The sequence below is a fragment of the Ceratotherium simum genome, chromosome 26 (genome assembly GCF_057802395.1).
Source record: "Ceratotherium simum simum isolate JZ-2026a chromosome 26, ASM5780239v1, whole genome shotgun sequence".
Lineage (NCBI taxonomy): Eukaryota > Metazoa > Chordata > Mammalia > Perissodactyla > Rhinocerotidae > Ceratotherium > Ceratotherium simum.
The window spans coordinates 26,239,557-26,260,446 of record NC_141925.1 but is presented as its reverse complement, the minus strand read 5'-3'; the positions used below and the strand labels follow the sequence as shown (position 1 = coordinate 26,260,446).

At 40.7% G+C, this 20,890-nt stretch overlaps 1 pseudogene; it reads left to right on the top strand.

The window, feature by feature from the left end:
• The first annotated feature begins 11,301 nt into the window (after positions 1 to 11,301).
• On the top strand, positions 11,302 to 13,534 carry LOC147913639 (uncharacterized; annotated as a pseudogene).
• The last annotated feature ends 7,356 nt before the right edge of the window (positions 13,535 to 20,890 follow it).

The window sequence follows — 20,890 nt, the reverse complement described above, 5'->3', positions numbered from 1 at the left end:
AGGATAAAGGAGTCAGAGAGGAAGGGAGAGCTAGAAAATAAGATATTAGAGTTCAAGGCTGGGGTGGAGGGGCAGTTCCATTGGAAGGTATGACTCAGGGTGTGGCACGGAAATGGGTTGCTCAGAGAACTACACGTGGAAGCTGTTGAGATCATAATCGTCATCATGATGTAATAAGTACCTATTAGGAATTATTTATTTGTTTATGCGCAGCTTTGAATCAGAAAGGATTTAAGGTGGCTCATGAAGATACACACAACATGTCAGGATACAACAAGCTAAGGTGGGGTGAGGTGATGCTAAAAGGAGAAAATAAGGGTAAGCGAGTAAAAAGGAGACTAGGAGTGAAGTTAGCACACAAAATCCATGCCACAAATTCCTTTACACTCTGTATGGAGGACCACAGTTTTGACTCGAAGCTTTCCATTAGCCATTGTGAAGAAGGGAACAAAATAAGCAGTTCCCTGAGTGTCCTAAAGATAAAATATACCAGCAAGAAATGAGAAATATATCTGGTGCTGGTCCTGACTTCAGAAAAAGTTTCCTGTGTTGGTCCTGGAGGGGAAAGCCCCCATGACATCGCAGGGGCTTGAGAGTCCAACAGGGCTTACTTCATCACATCCTGGTTCTAGCATTGACACAACTTCATTAAGCTCTGTAAGCCTCAATTATCTCTTCTGTTAAGTGTAATAATTCCCCCCCTCCTTGGGCTGCTGTGAGGATAACATGAGGGAATGTGTAAAGCACATTGTATGGGAGCAATTCCTGGTAGCTATTGTGAGTGTCCCCAAAACAACAAACTGATCAGTTCTCATGTCTGTGTCTTACAGCCAGAAGCTTACAATCCATTTACACTGTCCCCTATTGCACTTTTTGAAAAATAGCAGCCTTGGTTCATTTTGGGCTTTGAAAATAATTAGTCTGGCTACCCTGGACAGACTTCATTGGGCTAGTACCTCACCTGTGGGTGAGTCTTCTGTATTGGAGAGTGGGTCCTCCTCCATCCAACTGAGTCTTCCCAACTGTGGGTCTTCCATATTGGATGGTGACTAATGAATCCAATCAAAACCCAAAGAAAGGTTAATGATGGAAAGTAGAAAGAGAGATAAAGACCCCAAGAACAAAAGAGTAGCTGGCTGGAGACTAGAATTCCTTACAGAAAGCCTCCCAGGTCTTCAGGTTGCCCAGCTCTTCTTTGCAACCTGAAAGGACCACATAGAATCGGTCCCTCAGAGAGAGGGCACCACCTTCCTCAATCACCAAGCCACTGTCTGTATCGGGGAGGCGCACAAGGACGTATTAGGAGCCAGGCATATACTGCAGTGCATATACTGCAAGGGAGGTGTTATTACCCCCATTTCATAGATGAGAAAATCGGGGCTCATAAAGAGTAAATGAAAGTGGCAAAATCCAGATTTATGCTGTTAACACCTTGAGTTGTAAGTATAGTATTTGTTTTTGTATCCTTCTCCTCCACCATACTGTGAGCTAGTTGAGGTCAAGATCAATCCTACTTAACTGTGTTTCCAGCTTCTGGCACAAAGAAGTCAATAGATTAACTAATGATGATATATCCCAAACAGATACAATATCACGTAATCACACCCAGCACAAACACACACAGTCTAATGACCCTTGGGACTCGCCCCCTGGTCCCACTGCAGCTTTTAAAGAATCCTAGGATCAGGTCATGGAACAGTTGAGTGGAGTCTTCTTTTTACCTAAAATTTTCCCCCTTCCCAATAGAGTCCATCAAAATTGTCATATGTGATTTGAGTCTTTAGGGATTGTCCCCAATGAGAAGTATGATTTTTTTAGGTCCAAAGAATCAAAGTGTTTCATAAGCACCTGATGTGCTGTGTTTTGTGCCCTGCTGGAAACCAGTAACCCAGCTGCTCCCTGGTGTTGGCTCAATACTCCTCCATATCAGAGCCGATGAGCTCTAAACATCATGGCCAAGCATCCCCAGAGTGCACTGCTCTATATATTACAAAATCATTAATATTTTAAGCCCTGTGCTTGTTGCTATAAAGGCCAAGTACGTACATTTATAGTTTTCCTGTTTTTGTGAATTCTGAAGAAACCAAAAACACAAATCAAAACTGTGTTTTATATTGTTTTGTTTTATGATTAGCTACTTTTTAAAAAAAATTGATACCTCTGCATTAATTTATTACTTTATGGTTTATTGGAAAATATTATCTTACATATTGGTTTATTTGGCCCTTAGAACAACCAGCGAAGTATTATTATCCCCATTTTACAGGCGAGAAGTCAGAGGTTCAAAGAGGTTTTGTAATTTGCCCAAGGTCACACAGCTAATAAATGGCAAATCCAGGTCTTTGGATAGCAAATACCATTCTCTTTACACTGGAAAGGTTAAATATTACCTTAGTTAAGGTTAAATATTACCTAAGTTAAGGTTAAATATTACCTTAGTAATATTTAACTCTGAGCCCAAATGAGAAACTGTAGCTCAGAGAGGCTAAATGAAGTTCTCTAGGTCATGTGTTTGGCAGGTTCATTCGTGGCAGAGAAAAAGCATTCTGTCTCCACTCTTCACATTCTACCTTAAAGATCTGCCATGTTTGAAATCACACATATACCTAGAGGTTTAGAAATGACTTGAATTAATAATCATTTAGTGATTAGGTTGAGTAACCTGAAAGATACAGGTCACATTCCTTTATCACAAACCTCCAAGGGGCTCTCCAAACATCTCAGCTGTACTAAAGTATTGTACTGAACAATGCTTAAAAAACTTGGGCTGAAACCATCTGTGGACAGTACTATGATATTCCTGTGGTGCTCAAATAGCATGTATTTTTCTGTAATCTGGACAGTGAAATTGATACTACAGAGATTTTGTGTCTGCTATGCCTGATGCAAAGTAGATACGGTCTAAGAGAGGAAAACCTATGGAGGCTCAGAAAAGGAGAGACCTAAAGAAACCTCTTTGATAGAAGTACATTGAGTATTATTTTGATGCATGCCATGGAAATTCAAGAAACATCTCATTACTCCGCTTGTCCTGAAAGGGAGCTACCACTTGTAGAGCACTTATTTTAAGCCAATCACTGACATGACCTAGGCTCTTTAAATGCATCAGATAAATCCCATTTGCCCCTGTTGCTCCCTCTCTTGGGTCATACAGCAGTCTAGGATTATCCGGCAGGGGTTTGGGCAGTGTGACTCCCCAGCCACCACACCGTGTTCAGTTTCCACAACACCCACCCCACTGCCAGCTCCAGGCGTGGACTGGACTTTCTCAGGAGCCACATGGCAGTAAAGCACAGGCCCCAGACCCTCACTAAATCCAACCCCAGAGGCCATCTCCAATACTCCCCCTCTGGAGGTTGCCAGCTGCATTTCCTTCATGGTCGGTACAGTCTCTTTGAACTGATCTGAACTCCCCCAAATAAAAGCCTTATTGGTGGGGAAATAGGGTAAGGGCTCCTGGCTCTAAAACTTTTACCCTCCACTTAGGGTTGTCAAATTGAGCAAATCTAAATATAGGATGCCCAGCTAAATCTGAATGTCAGATAAATAACAAGTAATTGGGCGTGGAGGGAGTCCTTACACTAAAAAATTATTGGTTATTTATCTAAAATACAATTTGTGTGTGTGTGAGGAAGACTGGCTCTGAGCTAACATCCATTGCCAATCCTCCTCTTTTTGCTGAGGAAGATTAGCTCTAAGCTAACATCTGTGCCCATCCTCCTCTACTTTGTATGTGGGATGCCACCACAGCATGGCTTGATGAGCAGTGCATAGGTCCCAAACCTGCGAACCCCAGGCTGCCGAAGCAGAGTGAGCGAACTTAACCACTATGCCACCGGGCTGGCTCCTAAAATACAAATTTTACTCGGCATCCTGTATTTTGTGTGGGAACCCTACCAGCACTCCCGCTTTCCCCAGCTTTGCAACATAAAAGCCATCAGGAACCCTCTAAGGAAGGGGAGCCTAGACTCAGAACACAGAGGCTTCTTGGATGGCGAAGCAAAGAATGTAAACATATCTCACCTTCATTTGAGTCTCTTATGGCAGTGAGACCAAAGCACACATGGATAGCTCAGTGATTACCCCGCCACTGAAGCGAGGTGATAGTTAATGGCGAGATTTTTAGAATACTGTCTCTGTGACAAGGCAAATTTGGTATTGTAACCTAGAATAGCCTCTTGACATTCACAAGTCTAGTCCTGTGACCTTCACAGATTCCCAAATTCATGAATACCACTTTAGTGTACAGTTTAGTAGAAAATTTTAAGTTAGCCTTCAGACTCTTAATGATTCCTATCCATACAGGACTCGAAAGTCAATTATAAAATAGCTTTCTGGCTAAAGGAGATGCTCCTTAGCTTTTTCTTAACTTCAGTCACCAGATCTAGCACTGACTTTCATTTCAGGCCATTTTTCATTAAGAAATATGTTTTATCACTTCACACCACTAGGATTACTATAATAAAAAAGACAGATAATAACAAACGTTGGTGAGGATGTGGAGGAATTGGAACCCTCATACATTGCTGGTGGGGACACAAAATGGTGCCGCTGCTTTGGAAAACAGTCTGGCAGTTTTTCCAAAGGTTAAATATACAGTCATCATATGATGCAACAATTCCACTCCTAGGTACATACCCAAGAGAAAGGAAAATATACATCTGCACAAAAACTTGCACGTGAATGTTCATAGCAGCATTTTTCGTAGTAGCTAAAAAGTGGAAAGAAACCAAATGTCCATCAACTGATGAATAAATAAACATACAACAGAATATTATTCAGCCACAAAAGGAATGAAATAGTGATACATGCTATATAACATGGATGAACCCTGAAAACATTATGCTAAGTGAAAGTAGCCAATCACAAAAGACCACATACTGTACAATTCCATCTATTTGAAACATCCAGATTGGGCAGATCTATGGAGACAGAAAGTAAGTTAGTGGTTGCCTAAGGTAGGGCGCAGGTGAGTGCGGGAAAAAGGAGACAATGGCCCAGGGGTGCGGGTTGCTTTATAGAGTGATGAAAAGGTCCTAAAATTGATTGTGGGTGGATGCACAACTAGGAATATTCTAAAAACTACTGAATTGTACACTTTGAATAAGTGAATTGTATGGTATGTGAATTACCTCTCAATAAAGCTGTTATAAAAAAGCAAAGCCAGGGCTGGCCCGGTGGTGTAGCAGTTAAGTTCACACGCTCCACTTCGGCGGCCTGGGGTTCGCAGGTTCGGATTCTGGGCGTGGACCGACGCACCACTTGTCAAGCCATGCTGCGGCGGCATCCCATATAAAGCAGAGGAAGATGGGCACGGATGTTAGCCCAGGGCCAATCCTCCTCAGAAAAAGAGGAGGATTGGCAACGGATGTTAGCTCAGGGCTAATCTTCCTCACCAAGAAAAAAAAAAAAAGCCAAGTAAGTTTTTATCACTTTGTGAGTGTGAGCAAGTTTGAGGAGGAGTAGAGAACAAAAGAGTACTGAGATGTGATGCTGGGTGGCTGGTTAGGCTCAATCACTAGCTAAGTGGCTTCTGAAACTTCACCAGTAAAATTACAACTCTGGAGCACAGTCACGTAGAGTCAAACTATGAATGCTAAATCCATTACAAATTCCAGTAGTCTACTTTTTTTATGTGTCTTCTAATGAAAAAAATTCAAAGTGCCTAAATAGCAAGTAGTCTGAAATGATAGCAGCTGTTTATTAAAGACTATTTTAAAAAATGGCATCTTCTTCAATAATGACACCCAGAATGTTCCATGCTAAAGAAGCTCTAATTTCACATTTGCTCAAGTACTGATTTGATTTAGCCAGTATGACACCAATCTTGGATAAAGTGTGCAAACAACATAATTTCATTTCCTCATTAATCAAAACTGATTAGGGAAAAAATTAATTAATGAGGAAACCAATAAGATGTTACAAGCTGTTAAAAGAATTAGAAAAAACCACGTGTATATAAAATTTTTTTTTAATTTTTATTTATTTATTTTTCCCCCAAAGCCCCAGTAGATAGTTGTATGTCATAGCTGCACATCCTTCTAGCTGCTGCATGTGGGATGCGGCCTCAGCATGGCCGCAGAAGCGGTGCGTCGGTGCGCGCCCGGGATCCCAACCTGGGCCGCCGGCAGCGGAGCGCGTGCACTTAACCGCTAAGCCACGGGGCCAGCCCCCACGTGTATATAAGACTATCAAGAATGATGAAATCAACTTGATTAATAGATGGAAAAAACTGATTAGATGGGCAATGATTGTGCATGGGTCCCTTATCCTAGCAACACAAACTCGATTGCATGGCTGGGGTGTTGCAAGAGCTGTATAACCAAAGATGGACTGGTCTGACTTGAAATGTCTTTAATCTAGCTTCCCATATTTGGTAGGATTGGTATAGCAGTGTTATTTTTATTTTTATTTATTTATTTATTTTTTTGTGAGGAAGATCAGCCCTGAGCTAACACCCAGGCCAATCCTCCTCTTTTTGCTGAGGAAGACTGGCCCAGAGCTAACATCTGTGCCCATCTTCCTCCACTTTATGTGGGATGCATGGGCCGGAGAAGTGGTGCGTCAGTGCGCGCCCGGGATCCGAACCTGGGCCGTCAGCAGTGGAGCAAGCGCACTTAACCGCTACACCACCGGGCTGGCCCCAAGGCAGTGTTATTTTTAAAAATCATTTAAGAATTCCACAAGAATAAAACTCAACCTTGACCTCTGTCTTTCCTCACACCCCACGTCCAGTCTGTCAGGAAATCCTGTTGATGATCTTCAAAATGTTTCTAGGATCTGACCACTTCTCACCACTGCTATGACCCTGGTCAAAACCACTGTCATCTCCCACCCAGACGTTGCTACACCTTGGTCTCTCTGCTGCTACTCAAATCTTCCTGCAGTCTCTTTTCTACTCAGCAGCCAGAGGATCCTTTTAAATCAGGAGACAGATCTTATCACCTCCTGCTCAGAACCCTCTCGTGATTTCCATCTCAGTCAGAGTAAAAGCCAAAGTCCTGGCAATGACCACCAAGGACTCACGTAATCTGCAGTGACCCCAGCTGGACAACTCTCTGGCCTCCTCCCCTACTTCTCTCTCTGCTCTACTGGCCTCCTTCCTGAGCCTCAGACACACCAGACAGCTCCCTCTTAGGGCCTTTATTCTGTTCCTTCTGCCTGAAATGCTTTTCCCCCAGTTAGCCACTTGGCAGACTCCTTCATCTCCTTCAAGCCTTTGCTTAATTTTCACATTAATGAGGCAAACTCTGACCACTCTATTTTATATTGCTACCTGTGCCTGTTCCCACCATTAATTTCCAATTGCTGCTGTAACACATTAACATAAACTTAGTGGCTTAAAGCAACACAAATTACCTTACAGTTCTGGTGGTCACAAATCCAAACTAGGTCTTATAGGACTAAAATCAAAGTGTCAGCAGGGCTGCACTCCTTCTGGAGCACCACGCTCATTTCCAGATGCTTTCTAATCTTAACCAGACAGATGCCATGTACCTCCAAGACAACAGCTCCCCAGCTAGACTCATTATATGCACATATGAAACAGATTCCTTTTTTCTCATCAAGACCTCCTACTCTTTCATCATCCACATCAAACCAGTCATCACAAGCCTTATTGATTTTACCTTCTAAGACTCTCTGGATGCTTTCTCTTCCATTCCACTTTCAACATCTGGGCTATCGCAACTGAAATTGTGGGGTCCAGTATGTGACAATTATTAAAAACTTAGTAAACAGGGCCGACCCTGTGGCTTAGCAGTTAAGTGCGCGCGCTCTGCTGCTGGCAGCCCGGGTTCGGATCCCGGGCGTGCACCGACGCACCGCTTCTCCGGCCATGCTGAGGCCGCGTCCCACATACAGCAACTAGAAGGATGTGCAGCTATGACATACAACTATCTACTGGGGCTTTGGGGGAAAAATCAATAAATCAATAAAAAATTAAAAACTTAGTAAATAGTAACCATCCATTTTCCTCCCTTCCTCTCTGTTTCTCTCTCTCCCTCCTTCCTTCTTCTTTCTCTTCCCATCCAATCCATTGTCCATGCTGCCACCAAAGTTATCTTTCTAAACAGCAGATTTGGTTGCCCCTCTACCTCTTCAAAATCTTTGATGGATCCCTGTGGTCTCTAAGAAAAAGTCCAATCTCAATATTGCATACAAATCCCTCCTCCATCTGACCTATCTACCCCTTGACTGCACAAGAGAGGCAGTGCCTGGTGCAAAGCAAGCTCTAAAGTCAGACCAGACCCTAAATTTGACTCAGTCTTAATAGCTGTATGAACTGGGGCAAATCACACATTATCCCTAAGTGTTAATCACCTCATCTGTAAAATAGCGATAACTGTGGCACCTAGCTGTGGTTTTTGTGAGGATTAACGAAATATTATGCTTGATGTTATTGTAATTATTATCATTACTCTCTTTCCAAAGCATTCCAGGCACACTTAACACACCATTCCCTGAACAAATTATGCCATCTTAATTGTCTAGGCCTTTCCAGTGCTGTTTTCCCTGCCTAGTTGGCTCCCTCCACCCCCCATTCCATTTCCTCTCTGCCTCCATATATATTTTCCTTGCCTTTCAAGAGCCAGTTTAAATGTCATCTTCTCTGTGGGGCTTTCTCTCACTCTCCCAGTCAGTTTCCAATAGCACTTGATTTATGCACTGTTATTTGATCATTCTTGAGTTACTCTCATGAATGGCATGTTGCCTTGTCAATCTTTCTTTCCAGACTGTGAAGCCCAGGATAGAGCCGGCTCAGTGATAAAAGAAGACAAAGAGGGAGTACACAGACAAATAAGTACTTAAAAGTTTTTAGGGGCTGGCCCCATGGCTTAGTGGTTAAGTGCTCGCACTCCGCTACTGGCGGCCCAGGGTTCGGATCCTGGGCACGCATGGACGCACCACTTCTCCGGCCATGCTGAGGTGGCGTTCCACATACAGCAACTAGAAGGATGTGCAACTACGACATACAACTATCTACTGGGGCTTTGGGGAGAAAAAGGGAAAAAAAGGAGGAGGATTGGCAATAGATGTTAGCTCAGGGCTGGTCCTCCTCAGCAAAAAAAAACAGGAGGATTAGCATGGATGTTAGCTCAGGGCTGATCTTCCTCACACACACAAAAAAAAGTTTTTAATGGTATGTGAAAAGTTACCAAAATTGAAAGGCTTATGGGGAAAACTTAGGGAGGAAAATGTTACCAGGAAATGTGATAAAAGTTTACTTTTTAATTATGTAAAAAGTTCATAGCAAATTTGAGAAGAGCCTAAATGTCTACAAGGGCTGGTTAGTAAACTGTGATACATTCGTATTATGAAACACTATATGACCATGAAAAAGATTAAAGTAGATCAGTAGGTATTAGCGTAGATGTCCATGATGTATTAAAGTGTGAAAATATGAAGTGAGATCCACTTTGTGAGTGTGTATCTGGGAGAATATGCTCCAAATTGTTAACAGTAATTATTTCTTAAAATAAGAGTATGGAGCTAAGGAGTGGAGGAAAATTTTCACATCTTTATTTAAAAGTAAGCATTGGGCCGGCCCCGTGGCTTGGTGGTTAAGTGAGCGCGCTCCGCTGCTGGCGACCCGGGTTCGGATCCCGGGCTCCCACCGACGCGCTGCTTGTCCGGCCATGCTGAGGCCGCGTCCCACGTACAGCAACTAGAAGGATGTGCAGCTATGACACACAACTATCTACTGGGGCTTTGGGGGGAAAAATAAATAAATAAAAATCTAAAAAAAAAAAAAAAAAAAATAAAAGTAAGCATTTACGATTTTTATAATTTAAAAAATATTTAATAAATAAATAGATCATCAAACTGGCAAAAGATATATTAATTGTATAAATAAATGGAGAAAAACATGGACAGATGATTTAGAAAAAATTGAGCTAATAAACTAACATAAGGAAAAATATTGAATTTTGACAAACAAGTAAAAATAATGATGAGGTCTTCTATCTATTAAAAAGTCAAACTAAAAATAACCTCCTTAATTATAACACTCCATGCTGGCAAAGGTGCACTGAAATGGACACTTTTACTATAACTTGTACTATAGTTCAAATTTTAATTTTTAATTAATTTAAATTTGATATAAGCCTTTAGGAATAAAGCTTGGCAATTTGTGTATATTTTCATGTCCTATGACAGTAATTTCGCTTCTGGAAATATAATTTTTGGAGATAATTCAATCTAAAGTAAAGGTCATATGCACAAAGACAGTGAAAATCTGGAAGCAATTTGAGATAGAGTGGTGAAGTAAAATAAGGGACAGTTGTGGGAATTTAAACAATCTGTGGTATTTACAGGCACCCAGTAAAAGCTCAGTACATGTTAGCCATCGCTTTTATTATTATTATTATGGTAATTATACTCAATTAAAAATATTTATCAGGGCCGGCCCCATGGCTTAGCGGTTAAGTGCGCGCGCTCCGCTACTGGCAGCCCAGATTCGGATCCGGGCGCAGCGGCGCACCGCTTCTCCGGCCGTGCTGAGGCTGCGTCCCACATACAGCAACTAGCAGGATGTGCAACTATGACATACAACTATCTATTGGGGCTTTGGGGGAAAAAAATAGGAGGAAGATTGGCAATAGATGTTAGCTCAGAGCTGGTCTTCCTCAGCAAAAAGAGGAGGATTAGCACGGATGTTAGCTCAGGGCTAATCTTCCTCACACACACACACACAAAAATATATTATCAGTAAAAATTATCACTGTCAAGTCTATGGACAACAATGTGTCCCAGAGTATAACTACATAAAACATATATAGTATTAAAATATTGAAAATGAAAATACAAAATGATCATGGACATGTTAGGATATCAGAGTAGGGGTGATTCTTTATATTTTCTTGTATTTTTGGAACAATAATATTGCTATATCCATCTATAATTTAAAAATAAATTTAAAAAATATTTCAGCTCAATATTCACCTAGCCTCAAGCCCAAATTTAAAAAGTCACATATATCTCCCAAAGTTAATATTATCAAAATGTTCAGAACCTAGTAAAGAGATGTTTAGAGCTATACTGAGTTTGTCACACACTCAATTGTGGCACTCATAATATGAAGAATAAAGTTAAATTCTAAGAATTACACCAGTAAATGTTAACACAATGAAAGATATCTATTAAAAAAACCTAGTCTAGGAGACTCTTTGAAATTTTATTGGTGGCTTGAGAAACACATGAATCCAAATAAGGTAACTAGAAACAAGTCATAAATGTAGGCGAAAAAAGTTGTAGCTGAATTAACTTATTGAAATTTGGACAAAGACTAGAATAGCAGCCATGTGTGGGCTAGGTTAGTGGTTTAAACCTGAGTAATGCACTTACAGCTTGTAAAGGAAAAATTATGACCTTCAAATGTAGACTTATATTATTTTTTATTATGATACTACTTAAATGTGTACAAATGGAAAACTAGATATAAATGCCTTATTCTTATAGCTCTTCATACAAGTATAAAACCGAAACAAATTTTAAAATTAAATATAATTATACAAAACCAGTAAAATTCAAATGAACAGCATTAATTTCATATGACGGATGATGTTTTCTGAAAAGGAAATTCCAATTAAACCCATGAGATACCATTTCCTACCCACTAGAATGGCTAACATTAGAAACAATGACAACACCTACCACTTGTTGGCAAGGAAGTGGAGCAACTGAAACATTTACACATTGTTGGAAACTGTAAAATGGTAAAACACTTTTTGAAAAATTTGGTAGTTTATCGTAGAGTTAAATATCACCCACCATATGACTCAGCAATTTCACTCCTAGATATTTTCTAGGAGAAAAATGAAAATATATGTCCACAAAAAGACTTGTACAAAGTCTTTTTATTCATACCATCTTTATTCTTAATAGCCAAAGATTGGAAATAACCCAATGTCCATCAACAGGTGAGTGAATAAAACAAGCATGGCATATTCATACAGCAGACGTGTACTCAGCAATGAAAAACAGGAGAATACCAAAGCCTGATAGTGCAGAGCCAGCTCCTGACTGTCCAGAATGACGTCTTTTTTCTCATGGGTGTGGTCACCAGCGCACCAATGCATCTGTCAAATACGACAATGTATTTGTCACAACCCAATGAATGCATACATAAGCTTTTTGTATGTTATTGTATATAAATTTTACCTTAAAATATATGTAAATATAAATATTAAGACATTGCGTTACAGGAGGGCCAGCCTGGTGGCGTAGTGATTGAGTTCACGTGCTCCGCTTTGGTGGACTGGAGTTCACAGGTTCGGATCCCAGGCGCAGACCTGTGCACCGCTTATCAAGCCATGCTGTGGCAGGCGTCCCACATACAAAATAGAGAAAGATGGGCACGGATATTAGCCCAGGGCCAATCTTCCTCAGCAAAAAGAGGAGGATTGGTGACAGATGTTAGCACAGGGCTAATCTTCCTTACCAAAAAAAAAAAAAAACAGCGTTACAGGGCCGGCCGGGTGATGTAGTGGTTAATGTATGCATGCTCTGCTTTGGCGGCGCAGGGTTCGCAGGTTTGGATCCTGGGCATGGACCTGCACACCACTCATCAAGCCATGCTGTGGTGGCGTCCCATATACAAAGAGGAGGAGGATTGGCACAGATCTTAGCTCAGGGACAATCTTCCTCAAGAAAAAAGAGGAAGATTGGCAAGAGATGTTAGCTCAGGGCCAATCTTCCTTACCACAAAAAAAAAAAAAAAAGAAATAGCGCTACACAAAGTCTGAATGAAGCTAATGAGCTGAATGTTTGTGTGATTTGTCACTTGAAGACAAGTAGCGCTGGCAGCATGGTTGACCAACTGAAGGGATTGAAGAACTCAAAGCAGCTTTTCACTATTTCACAAGGACAACAATGGACACCAAAATATTGGAAACTCTGATGAGGTCTCGGGCAAAATTCCATAGAAGCAAAGTTTCAGGACAAATTAATGAAGCAAATGGTGATGAAGATAGTACAATTGACTTTCTGGACTTTCTGACAATGATGGCAAGGAAAATGAAAGACACAGAGTAAAGAAGTTAGAGAAGCATTTTCTTTTTTTTTTTTGTGAGGAGATCAGCCCTGTGCTAACACCTGCCCATCGTCCTCTTTTTTTTTTTTCTTTGCTGAGGAAGACTGGCCCTGGGCTAACATCCGTGCCCATCTTCCTCCATCTTCCTCCACTTTATATGGGACGCCGCCACAGCATGGCCTGCCAAGCAGGGGGTCGGTGCGCACCCAGGATCCGAACCGGTGAACCCCGGGCCACCGCAGCGGAGCACGTGCACTTAACCGCTTGCGCCACCGGGCTGGCCCCTAGAGAAGCATTTTCTGTATTTAATAAGGATAACCTGGCTATCTTAGTGCACCAGAAGTACATCACATGATAAAACACCTCGGAGAAAAGTTAACAGATGAGGAGGATTGATGAAGAGAAGCAGATCAGAGAAGCAGATTGATCAGAGAAGCAGATATTGACAGTGATAGTCAAGTAAACTGTGAAGAATTTATGTAAATGATGTCAGCAAAGTGAGAGAACGTTGTACAAAATGTGTTGAAGTTCTTACACAAAAATTATTTGCCTTTTTTTCCTTTGTAAAAGGTTCTTGCTGTCAAATGAATATGCATGAATAGTCATTAAGACTTATTCCTCTATGTTTTTTCTTACTATCATTGTCCAATACCTTATTTTAGAAAACACATCAAGTAGCAAGTTGCACGTGGCTTACTGAATTAATGGTTCTCAAAGTTTTGGGGTTCAGCATCCCTTTACATTTTTTAATTTTATTGAAGATCTCCAAGACTTTTTGTTTATATGAATTATATTTGTTAAAATTTACCATATTAAAAATTAAAATAGAATTTTAAAATATTTATTTATTCCTTACAAAATAATAAAACCATTACATGTTGACATAAATAATATATTTTTAAATAAATAATATATTTTTAAAATAACTATATTTTCCCAAACAAAAAAAATTAGTGAGAAAAGTGAACTCATTTTATATTTTTGCTTATCTCTTTAATGTCTGGCTTAACAAAAGACAGCTGGATTCTCATATCAGCATTCAATTTGTTGTGATATCACACTTCATGTAGCCTCTGGAAAATTCCACTCTACACTAGTGAGAGAACAAGAGTGAGGGGCAGATAACATCTTTAATATCATTATCAAATAAGTTTTCACCTTGTAGGTTCCCTTTGCTCACACTTGGAAAATCACTGACCTAAGCCCTTCGACACGTCTAAACTTAGATGGAGTTGGTCAAATAGAAGAACACCTAGGTTATGTCTTTATAAAAATAGTTTTCCTTAGGAACAGTCAGCCTGTTGTTGAAATGTAGAGTTTGAATTCTGCCTGAACTATGGAGAACCTACAATATATACTAAAAGTTGTGCTATTGCAAAATGGGTTTATTATCCAGGTACTCATGCAGCATTATTTCATACTGCTGGTTTTATACCAGAAACTTTGTCTTCTATTGTTACTTGCTTTTTAAGCATTGGCTTTTAAAGAAAATCTGCTTATGGCACTATTTACCTCAAACAAGTTATATATTTGACTTCCAATTTGAAAATTACAATTAGTTTTGTAAGAAACCACCATACTGTCTTCCATAATGACATTTCATTATGTCATTATGTACCATTTCACCTTCCACCAGCAATGAATGAGAGTTCCTTTGCTCCACATCCTTGCGAACATTTGGTGTTATCAGCGTTTTGAAATTCAGCCATTCTAATAGGTGTGTAGTGGTATCTCTTTGCTTTAATTTGCAGTTCCCTATGATGTTGAGCATATATTCATATGCATAGTTGCCATTTGTATATCTCCTTTGGTGAGATGTCTGTTCAGATCTTTTGCCCATTTTTAATCAGGTTGTTAGTTTTCTTACTGTTGAATTTAAAAAGTTCTTTGTATATTTTGGATACCAGTTGTTTATCAAATATGTGTTTTGCAAAGATTTTCTCCCAGTCTGTGGATTTTTTGTTCATTCTTTTAGCAACGTTTTTCACAGAGCACAAGTTTTTAATTTTAATGAAGTCTAACATCAATTTTTTCTTTCATGGATCATGCTTTTGGTGTTATATCTAAAAAGTCGTCATTAAGCCCAAGCTTACCTAGATTTTTCACCTATGTTATCTTCCACGAGTTTTATAGTTTTGCCAGAGGTTGGGGTGAAGAGAAGGACAAATAGGAGGAGTACAGGGGATTTTTAGGGCAATGAAACTATTCCCTATGAAACAGTAATGATGGACACATGTCATTATACATTTGTCAAAACACATATAATGTACTACACAAAGAGTGACCTCTAATGTAAACTATTGGACTTTAGTTAATAATAATGTATTGATATTGGTTCATCAATTGTAACAAATGTACCACACTAATACAAGATGTAAATGTAGGGGAAACAGTGAGAGAAGGCAGTATGTGGGAACTCTCCGTACTTTCCAATCAATTTTTCTGTAAACCTAAAACTGCACTAAAAATAAAGTCTATTAATTTTTTTAAAATTACAATTACCTCCAAAACTACTACAAAATCAACAAGTATTACAAAGTGAAATTAATCAATTCAAGTGAGGCTTTGTTCGTTCACTATTATCAGAACTCATACTTTACCAACACTGCCCACAGGCAATTTTTGAAAGCCCATTTGAAAGGATCAACTCTTTATCTGCAACTGTTCTGTTCACTTGAAGACATGGTTAGGATTGTGGCATATTGAAATCTGCGTGAAAATGATTATCCAGTCCAATTTATGCTGGAATTGGGAACAGAGAGTTTGTTCATAAAGTGTTTCCTGCTTCACTTACTGTCATGAACTACTGCCAGTTGGTACTTACAAAGCAAAAGCCTTTTCTCAGAGCTACCCGCAGTGCAGGGTGGTGTCTGGGGCACAGGCGTGGACGTCAGCATGCCTGGGCTATGGGTGCTGAATGGAACACATTTGTCCATCATTTTTCTCTATTCCAGCTACTGGGAAACTTGGTTCATCTGGCTTGATAGGATATCATTTAGCTTTCACTTGGCAAAACCCAGAAATGCAAGAATGGCCATGAAAGCACAGGATAGTACTTGCTCTTAAGGGAATCTTGGGCCTAGGTGGGGTTTTGTAAAAGGGGAATTAAATTGTTAAAAACTCATCCAAGCCTGTCCAGCTTTGACTAATGGAGAGGGTCTTCTGGTCATTGAATAGGTGTGTTCTTTTGTGGGATAGGAGTCAATCATCGAGCTTGTTTATGGCCTCTTTCTGATCATCAGCTTAGTTTCCCAAGAACCTTTACACTGGAAAAGGAGTCCTTGGAGAGTAGAGCTGAATTTTGAGGTTAATACAGGGGTAATTCCCCTTTGTAAATTAAGAAATGGAACACATGGCTTAGAAACCAAGGAGTTCTGTTAGAATCTTTCCCTAAGACCCTGCCCTATGATGGAAACATGAAAAACTCGAGTTTCTGGACCTATAACATTGTACGCCACATTCTGTATCGTGGAGACCTCGTTGAGATACAGCCTCTCCCACAAAGCACTGCCAAAGCACCAGCCCACTGTCTCTATGGGACACTGTGTGTGTCTGTGGCTTTCATTTCCCCCAGGAGATGCTATACTGTAGCTTTCCCTTACATTTTGCATCCCGCACAGCTCCTGGCACAAGGCCTTGCAACATGGCAGGCTGCTGAGTCAATGTTGCTCCACTGCTGCTCTAACTTCAGATTCCATCAGGGCGGTTCATGTTTCAGAAAGCAAACAGGAAAGGGTGGACCCAGCCCAGCACAGGCCAGCTTAGCAGTCTGAAGGTATAAGATGTTCAAAATGCGGGCAATGTCTCTGAGTTTCTGAGGGCTCTTTGCTCCCAGGGCTCTTTCGATAAAACAAATTCGCTTCTCCCAAGGAACCCTCAAAAGCACACTCCCCACCGAGGGTGGATCTATCTATCTTTCTAGAACTCCTATCTTAAATCCTCCTCTTTAAGTCCTCTCCCTCCTTAAATTACCTCCTACCCATCTGCAAGGATAGCAAACACAGATCTCAGTGGGGCAAGCAGCCAGCTTAAATGAGGGAAGGAGGCTTGTGCAATGCAGGGACTGGTGTTCCCTACAAACTGTAGAGCAAAATGAAAGGCATTCGCATTTGAGGGTTCCTAAAACTGTGCTGGTCAAACCAAACGCATGAACAGGAAGCCAGTTCAGTCACAGCAGCCAACGTGGGATGTTCAACCTACGTTCTACAGTACAAACTGCTTAGCATGAACAACAGGGCCCTTCCCTACCTGGCCTCCAACAGCCTGCCCTCAAGTCCAGCCACTTCTACCCATATCCCTATACTCTGCTTACAAGGCACACTTTCACACATATTCTCCCTGTCACCTTTGCTTTTTCATTCTTTTTTTCCCCCAACAAACATTTATTGAGCACCTAATATGTACCAGGCACTATAACAGGTGGTGAGAAAACAATGGTGAACAAGAGTTTCTGTCCTCCTGGAGCTTATAGCCTAGGGAGGAGACATATATGTTAACAGACAATTACCAGACTGTGATAAGCATTATGAGAGGAAAAGTACATGGTGCGACTGAGACATACACAAGGACCACCTTGCCAGATCACAGAAAGTGGGGTGTGTGAAGGCTTCTCAGAGGAGTAGATATCTTAGTTGAGGCTAAGGATGAGCTAAGGAAGCAAAGATGAGAGGGAAAGGATAAGGGTGGGGGTAGGGAGAGGGTTTCCTGGAAGAGGGAACAGTACTTGTGAAGGTCCCTAAGGAAACTGACATTCCATGTGGCTGGAGACTAAAAACATGGGGAGGGGTGGCACAAGACAGAACTGGGAAGGTGAGCAGAGAATAGATCTTTCCAAGCTTTGTGGCCAAATAAGGAATTTAGATTTTGTCCTAACAGCAAAGGGCAGCCACCAACAATTTTTAATAAAGGACCATTTTGACCTAAATTTGCCTTTTAGAAGAAACCTTCTGGCTTCAGTGTGGAGAACAGGCTGAAGTGAGCAAGCCTGGAAGTAAAGAGGCCCTTGTAATCAACCAGCCAGAGAGGACGGTGGCCTGGCCTGAGAAGTGGCAGTGGGGTGGAAAGCATGGACCATACTTGAGAGATAGAATTGATATAGCTCAGAGATTGAGTGATTGTGGGAAGAAAGACAAGAGGAGGCATTAAGGATGAACTTGGAGCGCCTTGATCCCCTACTCATCCTTTTAGCTTAATTCTCTCATTAGTCCTCACGGACCCTCCAGGCACCTTCTTTTTTTTTTTTTTTTTTTTTTTTTTTTTTAATTTTTATTTATTTTCCCCCAAAGCACCAGTAGATAGTTGTATGTCGTAGTTGCACAGCCTTCCAGTTGCTGTATGTGGGACGCGGCCTCAGCATGGCCGGAGAAGCGGTGCGTCGGTGCACGCCTGGGATCCGAACCCGGGCCGCCAGCAGCGGAGCGCGTGCACTTAACCGCTAAGCCATGGGGCCGGCCCTCCAGGCACCTTCTTACCCGCTGCCACCAGCACTCTGTCTCACTGCTGGTTTACCACACTATATCGTATGATGGTGAGAGGTTGGATGTCCTTCTTCCTTGTTGGTGTTGGGCAGGGGCCCTGTATCAGTCAGGGTGAAATTGGGAGATGGAAGCCACATAGTAATTTTAACAGTTTAATTTTAATTTTAATAAGAGGGGATTTGAGTAATGAGGGATTGGCTAACAAAAAGTAAAGAGAACTCTAAAGAGTATAGGCTCAGCAGATACAAGTTGTATCCACCACCTCGAAGGCTGAAGTAGAGCGCCAGGGCTGAGATCTAGACTTTGTTGGAGAGGACATGGTGATGGGTAATTGAATGGCACAAAAGTCACCTGGTGCTGTGCTAATGGTATTTGCTGGAAATTTGCCCTCCAAAATTTGCTGGAAACCTACCTACCTTCGGGGGTGCCAAGGTAAGCCATTCATAGAGACATATCTCACTGGAAGCACCCTACTACAAAGCCAACCAATGTCGGGGAGGGGGGGCATTCAGGGGAGAAACTGCTGGGTGCTGCTGGCCACTGTCACTGCAGGAGTGGGGCTCTAGAGGAGCTATATGAGCTGCAGAAACCTTGTGCTGGAGAAGCCATCTGCACTGTAGGAGCTGGGCACTGAGGAATCCATGCACTCTGCAGAAGCCTGCTAACAGAGTTCACCAGAATGAGAAGGAAAATCCCTTCCTCCTGCAATCACTCTGCCGAGTCCTCTGCTGACAAAGCTTAACATTGTGTCAGCTGGCAAAGAAAAAAATATTTAAATGGTCCATCTCCATTTTTGCACAGCAAGCAATGAAGGGTGAATTTGGAGCCAAGAGACAATAAATTGGTAACTGGCACAGACCCTATCCTGTTTATCATAGCTGCTGAAGTACCACAGGGGGCTAGAAATCAACATGGCAAAAAAGGTTCAGAATGGAGAAATGTATACTCAAGTCCTCTGCCCATTTTAAAATTAGGGTTTTTTATTTTTTTGGTTGTTGAGTAGGAGTTCTTTATATATTCTGGATATTAATCCCTTATCAGATATATGATTTGCAAGTATTTTCTCCCATTATGTAGGTTGCTTTTTCACTCTCTTGATAGTGTCCTTTGATGCACAAAAGTTTTCAATTTGATGAAGCCCAATTTATCTATTTTTTCTTTTGTTGCCTGTGCTTTGGGTGTCATATCCAAGAAATCACTGCCAAATTCAACATCGTGAAGCTTTTCCCCTAGGTTTGCCTCTAAGAGTTTTATAGATTTAGTTCTTATGTTTAGGTCTTTGATTCACTTTGAGTTAATTTTTGTATATGATGTAAGGCAAGGGTCCAACTTCATTCTTTCCCATGTGGATATCCAGTTGGCCCAGCACCATCTATTGAAAAGCATTTGACCATACATGCAAGGGCTTTCTCTGGGCTCTCTATTCTATTCCATTGGAATATATGTCTGCCTTATTCCGGTACCACACTGTTTTGATTACTATAGCTTTGTAATTTGTTTTGAAATCAGAAAGTGTGAGTCCTCCAACTTCATTCTTTTTCAAGACTGTTTTGGCTATTTGGGGTCCCTTGAGATTCCATATGAATTTTAAGGTGGGCTTTTTCTATTTCTGAAAAAAAAGAAAAGTCACTGGGTTTTGATAAGAATTGCATTGAATTTATAGATCATGTTAGGTAGTATGGAAATCTTAACAATATTAAGTCTTCCACTCCATGAACTTGTCTTTCATTTATTTACATCTTCGTCTTTTCAGCAATGTTTTGTAGTTGTCAGTGTACAAGCCTTTCCCCTCCTTGGCTAAGTTTATTCCTAAGTATTTTATTATTTTTGATGCTATTGTAAAGGTAATTTTCTTAATTTTCTTTTCAGATTGTTCATTGTTTGTATATAGGAATGCAACTGATTTTTCAATATTGATTTTGTATTCTGTAACTTTGCTGAATTTGCTTATTAAACAGTTTTTTGTGTATATGTGGAATCTTCAGGCTTTTCTACATATAGGATCATGTCATCTGTAAGCAGGGATAATTTTACTTCTTCCTTTCCAATATATATGCCTTTTATTTCTTTTTCTTGACTAATTGCCCTGGCTAGAACTTCCAATTTTTTATTAAATAGAAGTGGTGAAAAGAGGCATGCTTGTCTTGTTGGTGATCTTAGGGGGAAGGTTTTGGTCTTTTACCATTGAGTATGATATTATTGATATTAGCTGTGTGCTTTTCACCTACGGCCTTTATTATGTTGATGAAGTTTCCTTCCATTCCTACTTTGTTGAGTGTTTTATCATGAAAGGGTGGTGAATCTTGTCAAACACTTTTTCTGCATCAGTTGAGATGATCATGTGGCTTATTTCCCTCCATTCTGTTAATGTGGTGCATTA